The 9,750-nt window shown below is 34.1% G+C and overlaps 1 non-coding gene across 1 annotated transcript; it reads left to right on the top strand.

Moving 5' to 3' along the window:
- Positions 1-9,425: 9,425 nt before the first annotated feature.
- Positions 9,426-9,499, top strand: TRNAI-AAU (transfer RNA isoleucine (anticodon AAU)). The gene has a single exon. It is a non-coding gene; the product is annotated as a tRNA-Ile (tRNA).
- Positions 9,500-9,750: the final 251 nt, after the last annotated feature.

Raw genomic sequence — 9,750 nt, 5'->3', positions numbered from 1 at the left:
CTTGTAGATATTTGGGGTGTTTTTGACTGTTGTATTGCATTTAGTATATATATACATTTTAGTTAATCCATATCTATTGTATTATGCATTTTTGCATGCTATATAGTTTATAGATAGAAGTTGTGATGGGATGATGTGAATAGTATAGTGCCTAGTTCAATTTTGTCCTAATTGTTCATGTTAATTTTTGGATGTTGAAAATTAGGAATAGAATTGCATCCATCACATCATACATACATATATGAAATAATTTTGGTAAAAACAACAAGAAATTTTCATGAAATCATTTTTAGGTCATGCCATTGGTTGAATTGAGAAATTATTTTTCAAACTTGCTTGAAGTATTTTTCATAGAACATAGAAAAGAGCTAGAACAACATACCTTGTGAGATTTGAGCCCTAATTGTATGGTTGCACATCTTCAACCATAAAGTTTATTCTTATATGATAAACTCCTTTTATGATTGTGATATTTGATTTGCATGATTCTATATGTCCATTATTTTGTGTATGAATGTATGTATATGAGTGAGGCCATTGTTTCAAATAGCTCACTTACCCAAATAGCCTACCCTTTATCTTCCATTGTTAGCCAACTTTGAGCCTATGCCAAACCCATTTGTTCTTAATTTTAGCACATCATAAGCCTTAAGAGAAAAATAATAATTGTCCCTTATTTGGATCTTTGATTAGCTTAGGCTAGTGAATGTGTTTATCATTTAAGTTTGGAAAGTTTGGGAACATTGGTTGTGATAAAAGGGTATTTTTATATTTTTGTCAAAATATTGGGAATTGGGTACAAACTCATCTATTAATTATGTTAAACCATATGCATTGATGTTCTTGTATATAATTTAGTTTGAAAAAGAAAAAAATGATGATGAGAAAAATAAATAAAAGAAAAAAATAGAAAAGAAAAGAAAAAAGAAAAGTAATAAAAAGGGGACAAAATGCCCCAAAGTGAAGTCGATAAGAATCAATGCATATGTGTGGTGATCAAAAAGAGAATACACGAGTGTGTGAAAAAGTGAAGAATGATAATTAGGTTTGCATTAGAATTGTATAGGTTATCATAGGTTAGGTGGGAAGCTTAGGTTAATCATAGATTCAAATTTCAAGTTCACTTGACCATATGTATCCTACCTTGACCCTAGCCCCTTACAACCCATGGATAAATCCTCATGATATTTGCATTCATGCATCAAATATTAGTTGATTATTAGACAACTTGCAAATATTTGATAAACACGACTAAAGGAGGATTGAGTGATTAAACCCTACACACTGAGCGATTAGAGTGTAAACACATCCGGTGAGGGTTTCAATTGCTCAATTCTATGTTTCCATTGCCTATCTTATCTTCTTGCAAGTTGTTGAAATAAATTTTGAAAATTTCAAATCAAATCTTTGGACATTGATGATATTGCTATATTTGCTTTGTCTTGACCCTAAGTTTCTACTTTGGATTGATTGAGATTCTTTTGCTTGTTTTTGCCAAACTTAATAGGAACCATAGTGTACATATATATAGATAGCATTTAGTGTAGTTGCATGCATATAGTTAGTTGTATTGAATAAATTGCCTCCCCCCTTTATCCTTCTCCTTTGATTGTGATTAGCATGAGGACATGCTATTGTTTAATTGTGGGGAAATTGATGAATCCATATTTGACGATATATTTTGGTTTGATTTGAGTGGATTTCATCACATAAACCCACATTTATTCATGAAAATAGCATGCTTTTGTGTTTTCTCTCCAAATTGTGACTAATTACGAAAATATACTATTTTGTGCCTATTTTAATCAGGTTAATCCCACTTTTATGCTATTCGGTGCCATGGCATATTTGTTGAGTGATTTTAGGTTCTAGAGGCAAGTTTGGCATGGAAAAAGTGGAAGGAAGCATGAACAAAGGGAAAAAACATGAAGAAAACAAAGGAGAAGTATACGTTGGAGTGTGCGTGTGCACAACCACCTGTGCGTACGCACAAAAGCCACAAAACCCTGTGGACGTACACATGACATCCTGTGTGCACACACAAGAAGAAAATCAGCATGTGTGCGTACGCACACACCTGTGCGTACGCACAGGTACCAGCACGTGATCTCATTAATGCAAATCACTGGGGGGGATTATTGGGTCTCTAGAGCCCAAATTTTGGACCCTCTAAAGCTGATTCTTCCGATATTAGACAAGGCCTCACTCCATGTGAAGGGGGAAGCAATTTGGGTTAGATTTTAGTCATGTAGTTCATTTTCTAAAGAGAGAAGCTCCCCCTTCTCTCTAGAACCTAGGGTTTTTAGTTTAATTCCCTTGTAATTTCTATGTTTGATTCTTGTTTTGATCAAGTTTCTTCCACCTTTCTTTACTTTATTGTTTTAATCTCCTTAGTTTATCTTGTTAATTTCTCATTTTGGTTATTCTTATGTTTAAGCACACTCTTGTTATTTTAATTTACATTTAATGCAATTTATGTTTCATGTCATTTATTACTTAATTGAGTTTCTGTCTTTACTTTTTTTGCTTGGTAGTTGTAGCATTTATTATTTCTTGTCATTTTACCATGCTTTCTTTACATGCCCACCATGTGTTTGACAAAATGCTTGGTTAGGCTTTTACCTATTTTTTCACACTCTTGGTTGAGAAATTGGGTGTTTGGGTGAACTTGAGGGGTGGATGTCCATTACACATTGTGTGAGGGTTGTTAATTAATTTGGTTTCCCTTGACTCTAAGTGACCCACTAGTGTTAACTTAGGACTTAGGGATTGAGATTAATTATGCCTAGTTGACTTGTCCTCGATGTAGGGTTGACTAATTGGGATTAATTCACACACAATTACCATGTTTGTGGTCCACAACTAGGATAAGAATCTTTAATTACCCACTTCTTACCAGGAGTCCTTTTTGGCTTTCAATTTCCATTTTCATTGCCTTTACTTACCTTCATTTAATTTTTTGCATGTTAAATTACCTTCTTATATTTTAATTTCTTGCCAATTGCTATCATCCAACCCCTATTTCTCTCATAGCCAATATATGAGCACTTTAATTGCAACTCTTATGGAGAACGACCCGAGGTTTAATTACTCTCAGTTTATATGTTTTGAATTTAATATTTGATAGTGAGAGTTCTTGTTGGTTTGGACTATGCTACCAAAGAATTGATGCTTTTATTCCATTGATTCCAAACTATACACAAGAATCTCTCATCGTCAAATTTGGCGCCGTTGTTGGGGAGTTGCAATGATGTTGTCGTTGGCTATTGTATATTTGTTAAAATGTAAATAGCTTGCTTTTTGATTGTCTTTGTTGATGGTTAGGATTGGGATCTCGGAGGACATTGGACATTCTAGCATTGGTGGGGAAATCAAGCACAAGCCACCATAGCAAGGGCTCTCCCAATTGTCTAACTTAAAGACATTAAATAAAAGTGTTTGGTAACGTTGTTCTAACTCTTCTCTTTTTGTATATATTTTGATTTATTACATGTTTGTTTGCTTTGTTACCTTAGAATTAGTTTAATTTTGAAATTTGTAAGTTAATTTTAGTTTGGATCATGAATTTATGGGTTCTTGCATGTTTTTGTGTTGAGTTTTGATTGAGCTAAGGCTTGGTGCCTTAGATTTTTTAAGAAAATTTTTTTGGGAAAAATAGGGCATGTGCATGCGCACACCCTTGTGCGCACGCACACAACAACAATTTTTTACTTCCTGTGTGTACGCACCCACCTGTGCGTACACACACAAGCTTTTATGCCCTCTGTTCGCAGCGCCAGCACGCCTTGTGCGCACGCATTCCCCCGTTTTCTGCGACCTGTGCGTGCGCACACATGCCCTTTTTCGCACTATCTGTGTGGCCGCACAGGCTTGTGCGTCCGCACGCCAACTTGCAACCCCTCTGGTGGAAGCGTTGGCACAGCCTGTGTGTGTGAACTCCTGGCCTTTATGTTCTTGTGCGCGCACACGGACCTGTGTGCGCACGCACACATGATCCAACAAAAAAAAGTGTTCTGTGCGTGCGCATACACACATCTTTAGACCCTCTCTGCCAGTACTGCTCGCACGTCTTGTGCGTCTGAACGCCCCACAATTCTGGCTGGTGTGCGTATGCACACATCTTTGTGCGTACGCACGGGTCGCGGTCTGGGTAATAGTAAGGAATGGTGCCCTGTTGCGCCACTCCTCACCTCTTTTCTTCTTTCCTTCTTTCTTCTTCTACCCCCTCATCCCGACCCAGCTACCCGACCCATCCTTCTGGCGACCACCACTATCACCGTCCAACCACCGCCGTCGTCGGAACCACCACTGCCACTATCTCTTTATCTCTCCCCCTCTCTTTCTTCTCTTTTCTTCTTCTTTCTTCTTTCTTTCTTCTTTTTCTTCTTTCTTTCTTCTTTTCTCCGGCAAAGTTCTGCCGCCGTGAGCCTCACAGTGGCTAACACAAGTGCCACTGGTTGCCTATCCCTTTCTTTTCTATTCTTCATATTTTTAATTTTCTTATTTTAACTTTAATTTTCTTTCTATGCATAGTTGCTTGTTCGATTTTCGTTTTCTTTATTTAATTTTGGTAATTTAGCTTAAGTTTTGTTTAATTATTTATTTATAGATAGAAGTTGTGATTGGATGATGTGAATAGTATAGTGCTTAGTTCAATTTTGTCCTAATTGTTCATGTTAATTTTTGGATGTTGAAAATTAGGAATAGAATTGCATTCATCACATCATACATACATATAGGAAATAATTTTGGTAAAAATAACAAGATATTTTCATGAAATCATTTTTAGGGCATGCCATTGGTTGAATTGAGAAATTATTTTTCAAACTTGCTTGAAATATTTTTCATAGAACATAGAAAAGAGCTAGAACAACATACCTTGTGAGATTTGAGCCCTAATTGTATGGTTGCACATCTTCAACCATAAAGTTTGTTCTTGTATGATAAACTCCTTTTATGATTGTGATCTTTGATTTGCATGATTCTATATGTCCATTATTTTGTGTATGAATGCATATATATGATTGAGGCCATTGTTTCAAATAACTCACTTACCCAAATAGCCTACCCTTTATCTTCCATTGTTAGCCAACTTTGAGCCTATGCCAAACCCATTTGTTCTTAATTTTAGCACATCATAAGCCTCAAGCGGAAAATAATAAATGTCCCTTGTTTGGATCTTTGATTAGCTTAGGCTAGTGAGTGTGTTTATCATTTAAGTTTGGGAAGTTTGGGAATATTGGTTGGGATAAAAGGGTGTTTTTATATTTTTGTCAAAATATTGAGAATTGGGTACATACTCATGTATGAATTATGTTAAACCATATGCATTGATGTTCTTGTATATATTTTAGTTTGAAAAAGAAAAAAATGATGATGAGAAAAATAAATAAAAGAAAAAGAATAGAAAAGAAAAGAAAAAAGAAAAGTAATAAAAAGCGGACAAAATGCCCCAAAGTGAAGTCAATAAGAATCAATGCATATGTGTGATGATCAAAATGAGAATAAATGAGTGTGTGAAAAAGTGAAGAATGGTAGTTAGGTTTGCATTTGAATTCTATAGGTTGTCATAGGTTAGGTGGGAAGCTTAGATTAATCAAAGATTCAAATTTCAAGCTCACTTGACCATATGCATCCTACCTTGACCCTAGCCCCATTACAACCCATGGATAAGTCCTCATGATATTTGCATTCATGCATCAAATATTAGTTGATTGTTAGACGACTTGCAAATCTTTGAGAAATATGATTGAAAGAGGATTGAGTGATTAAACCCTACACACTGAGCGATTAGAGTGTAAACACATCCGGTGAGGGTTTCAATTGCTCAATTCTATGTTTTCATTGCCTATCTTATTTCTTCTTGCAAGTTGTTGAAATGAATTTTGAAAATTTCAAATCAAATCTTTGGACATTGATGATATTACTATATTTGCTTTGTCTTGGCCCTAAGTTTCTACTTTATATTGATTGAGGTTCTTTTGTTTGTTTTTGCCAAATTTAATAGGAACCATAGTGTACATATATATAGATAGCATTTAGTGAAGTTGTATGCATGTAGTTAGTTGTATTGAATGAATTGCCTTCCCACTTTATCCTTCTCCTTTGATTGTGATTAGCATGAAGACATGCTATTGTTTAAGTGTGGGAGAATTGATGAATCTATATTTGACGATATATTTTGGTTTGATTTGAGTAGATTTCATCACATAAACCCACATTTATTCATGTAAATAGCATGCTTTTATGTTTTCTCTCCAAATTATGCCTAATTGCGAAAATATGCTATTTTGTGCCTATTTTAATCATGTTAATCACACTTTTATGCTATTCGGTGCCATGACATGTTTGTTGAGTGATTTTAGGTCCTAGAGGCAAGTTTGGCAAGGCAAAAGATGAAGGAAGCATGAACAAAGGGAGAAAACATGAAAAAAACAAAGGAGAAGCACACATTGGAGTGTGTGTGTGCACAACCACCTGTGCGTACGCACAAGAAGAAAATCAGCATGTGTGCGTACGCACAGGTACCAGCGCGTGGCCTCATTAATTCAAATTGCTGGGGGTGATTTCTGGGCCTCCAGAGCCCAATTTTTGGACCCTCTGAAGCTGATTCTTCCTATATTAGATAAGGCTTCACTCCATGTGAAAGGGGGGAGCAATTAGGGTTAGATTGTAGTCATGTAGTTCATTTTCTAGAGAGAGAAACTCTCCCTTCTCTCTAGAACCTAGAGTTTTTAGTTTAATTCCCTTGTAATTTCTATGTTTGATTCTTGTTTTGATCTAGTTTCTTCTACCTTTCTTTACTTTATTGTTTTAATGTCCTTAGTTTATCTTGATAATTTCTCATTTCGGTTATTCTTTTGTTTAAGCACACTCTTGTTCTTTTAATTTACATTTAATGCAATTTATGTTTCATGTCATTTATTGCTTAATTGAGTTGCTATCTTTACTTTTGTTGCTTGGTAGTTGTAGCATTTATTATTTCTTGTCATTTTACCATGCTTTCTTTACATGCCCACCAAGTGTTTGACAAAATACTTGGTTGGGATTTTACATAGTTTTTCACACTCTTGGTTGAGAAATTGGGTGTTTGGGCAAACATGAGTGGTAGATGTCTATTCCACATTGTGTGAGGGTTGTTAATTAATTTGGTTTTCCTTGACTCTAAGCGACCCACTAGTGTTGACTTAGGACTTAGGGATTGAGATTAATTATGCTTAGTTGACTTGTCCTCGATGTAGGGTTGACTAATTGGGATTAATTCACACACAATTACCATGTTTGTAGTCCACAACTAGGATATGAATCCTTAATTACCCACTTCTTGCCAAGAGTCCTTTTTAGCTTTCAATTTCCATTTTCATTGCCTTTACTTGCCTTCATTTAATTTCTTGCATGTTAGGTTACCTTCTTAAATTTTAATTTCTTGCCAATTGCTATCATCCAACCCCCATTTCTCTTATAGCCAATAATATAGCACTTTAATTGCAACTCCTAGGGAGAACGACCCGAGGTTTAATTACTCTCAGTTTATATGTTTTGAATTTAATATTTGATAGTGAGAATTCTTGTTGGTTTGGACTATGCTACCGACGAATTGATGCTTTTATTCCATTGATTCCAAACTATACACAAGAATCTCTCATCGTCACCTATCCATGTCGACGAGTGTTGATATGTTCCTTTTTATCTTTTATAAGTTTTTGTTCCAAGAAAGAAATTGAATTGCGTATAAAACCTTAACAACGATATAATAAAAGTTTTTGAAACATATTTCTACCATACAATATGTATATGGAGTAAATTATAGCACTTGTTATGCTACTACATAATTTTCTTCCTATGAAAAAAGTTTGCTGGAACATGTAAGGAAATGATGGAAGCTCTATCCCTAATACCCAAAAGTACATGTATTTGACAAGTTCTTTACCTTAGTAAAAAGAGCAAAACTTCTTGCAAAATTTACTTAGATTAGTGTTTTGAAATGTATACTCTTTATGTTACCGACGTAACAATTACATCCCATACTTCTTTTATTGCTAACAGGGCCATAAATCAAAATCCAAATGAAAGTTAAGCTCTTGCCAATTTTTTTAAATATCTCGATGCATTCATAGTGAAGGATAGATTATAAAACTTTCTAATCTTAATCTCTTTCATAAGTAGATTTCATGTGGAATTATATGGAGCAGTTTGGATTTTACTATGTCATCAAATAAAGTAAGATTTTTAGATTATTCCAGTTTTATTAGTTAAATATATCACTCAAAAAATTGTCTTCTTACCTGTTGAAAGAGATAAATATTAAATAAAGACAAACAGAAAAAGAAAACATAATTTTACTCTCTGTTAATTGTTTATAAACATAGCATGCTTTAATGCATCAACCAACAATGCCAAGAAAGACAATAAAAAGATGACTTCAATTGTGGTTGAATTCAACCCCAAGTTTTAGTTCCGATCATTCGTTGACTTTAGAATTCAACTTAAACAACCATTTTTTGACCATGCAAAGGCTTTGTGGCATTCTTTCTAATCAAAATTTGGTCTCTGTTCTAATGTCATAGAGAAAACAAGAGCTAATTATCCAATCCAAGGGGTAATATTGGTATTTTTTTAGTACAAGATTTAGCACACATTACCCTTACAACTTCAAATTTTAGATATCTTCGTACCAAAAATCTATCATTATAGTTAAGTTAGTTGCCACAAACTTTTTCAAATGTAATAACAAAATTCTTGTCGAATTTCATTTTCTTCTTAACAACTTCATATTTGTGAACCATAACTATGCTATATTTGTTGTTTTGCTAGCACATTAGGCATCAAAATCATGGGTATAAAGTTAGAAAAATATGAAACGTTTTCTTCTATGCATTGTAACTTGATATTCCATGGGTGAAGTCGGCAAAAGCAAATGGGAAGTTCTTTGGTATCTTAAGCATTGTTCACCATAACGTTCTCCTTTTACATTTTAACCTTCGCAAATGAGCTGGATATTCTATCACTTTTGAACATAATATGCAAAGCTCTCAAATATAATTTGAGGTGCGAAATTTGTATCATATTCTTTAGTGCACACCAACTAAACAAAATTTCTTATATGTTCAAAGAATTTTTTTTCTAATTTTCCTAATTCGCGTACTTTTATTTTCTCACAAGCAAAGACATTGAATATATCGCTCTATTTTAAATTGATTTGTTAATTATTTATATATTGATTCTAGCTATTTCTTGCGAATCAAGTAGGGCAAAATACACCTAATACTGGAATACCACCAACAGATATATAATGATATCACTAATGTGCTGTGATACACCCTGATGATTTATAGAAATAGAATATGAAAACTTTTATTAACACTGATTAACAGGAAAATTAAAAGTTTTATACATGTCGATAAATTAAGCATAGAAAATATGTAGGCCTATTAGCTCAGTTGGTTAGAGCGTCGTGCTAATAACGCGAAGGTCGCAGGTTCGAGACTTGCATGGGCCATTTGAAGAAATATGTTTTTTATAACCATGAATTTTCAGAGTATAAAAATAATGGCCTATCCATGTCAACGAGTGTTGATATGTTTCTTTTTATCTTTTATAAGTTTTTGTTTTAAGAAAGAAATTGAATTGCGTATAAAACCTTAACAATGATACGATGGAAATCTTTGAAACATGTTTCTACCAAACAATATGTATATGGAGCAAATTATAGCACTTATTATGTTACTACATAATTGTCTTCCTATGAAA

This window comes from Arachis hypogaea, chromosome 15, assembly GCF_003086295.3.
Source record: "Arachis hypogaea cultivar Tifrunner chromosome 15, arahy.Tifrunner.gnm2.J5K5, whole genome shotgun sequence".
Taxonomy (NCBI): domain Eukaryota; kingdom Viridiplantae; phylum Streptophyta; class Magnoliopsida; order Fabales; family Fabaceae; genus Arachis; species Arachis hypogaea.
This window is presented reverse-complemented; position numbering and strand designations above follow the sequence as displayed.